This window comes from Oryx dammah, unplaced genomic scaffold (assembly GCF_014754425.2).
Source record: "Oryx dammah isolate SB20612 unplaced genomic scaffold, SCBI_Odam_1.1 HiC_scaffold_23, whole genome shotgun sequence".
NCBI lineage: Eukaryota > Metazoa > Chordata > Mammalia > Artiodactyla > Bovidae > Oryx > Oryx dammah.
This window is the reverse complement of record NW_024070207.1, coordinates 99,913,732-99,914,871: the sequence shown is the minus strand read 5'-3', so window position 1 is coordinate 99,914,871 and position 1,140 is coordinate 99,913,732. Positions and strand designations below refer to the sequence as shown.

The 1,140-nt window shown below is 53.9% G+C and overlaps 1 pseudogene; it reads right to left on the bottom strand.

The window, feature by feature from the left end:
* Nucleotides 1–202: 202 nt before the first annotated feature.
* Nucleotides 203–779, bottom strand: LOC120882355 (annotated as a pseudogene).
* Between the last annotated feature and the right edge of the window lie 361 nt (nucleotides 780–1,140).

Here is a 1,140-nt window from a genome sequence, read left to right as displayed (position 1 = left end):
TCCCTCTGTGAAGGTCCTAAGCTGCACACAGATGGGGCATGGGTGGATGGAGAGGCTCCTGGATAACTGTTTAAAATTTAAAAGGAGAGATTTGCACACACGAATCAGAGACCTTTTTTATGCATCAATAACTTTATTTGAAGAACCAATAACTTTATTTGAAGACCTGGTAAAACTGGAAGAAAAAAGGTCCAGTTCAAGCTCAGTCCTCCTTGTCACCGTCACCCAGGGTGAGCTTGTCAAAGAGGTATTCTGCCATGCTGACTTCCGGCGCCCCCATCTTACACAGGTTGCTGACATGGTCCCCCAGCTCCTTAATAAACTCGACCTGCTGGTCCAGGTGGCGGATCTTCAGGAAGTGGCACAGGTAAGGGTCGTTCTTGTCAGTGACCAGCTGGTGCAGTTCGAGCAGGCTCTGGTTGACGCTCTTCTCTAGGTGCAGGGCGCACTGCATGGCCTGAAGGCCACTCTCCCAGTTAGTGCAGTCAGGCTTTCTGAGGTCTTGGAGACAGAAGCGGCCCCCATGACGGTTCTGCAGGTGCATCAGGCTCTTGATCTGCTCCTTATGCTTGTGAGAGCAGCGCAGGAAGAAGTGGGAGAAGAGCTTCAAGGCCATGACATCCCTGTCGAAGTAGAAGGCCATGGACAAGGTACACATAGGAGGCATAGATCTGCAGGTTGACTTGACCGTTGATGCCGGCCTCGCAGTCTGGGTGGTAGTTCTGGCGCTCCTGCAAGGGAGCGGGCATCATGGCTCGTGGCTTGTGTGCGGTGGCCATGAAGGCCACAGTGAAAGCGGAGGGGAAGCTGCAGCCGCGGGTCTGGCAGAGGCAGGCACGGAGGCAGCAGGCACGGAGGCAGCCGCCACCTCAGAGCATTCCCAGAGTGTGTGGAGACGGATCTTCGAGGAGTTCCCAGGGTGGGCTCTGGGATTAGGCTCCGCCATGGGACTGGAAGGCGAGTCTGTTTTTGAGGGGTCAGAAGCCGGAGAGAATCTGTTGCAGTCAGAGAAGGGCGTGAGCGCGGTGTTCCAGGTTCCATCCAGGCCTGGGTGAGGCAGGGAGACTACGCTGAGCATCTGGCTTGTATAATTTTAAAATGTTATTCACAAATATAAGTGCAACCAGTTGGAGTTAATTA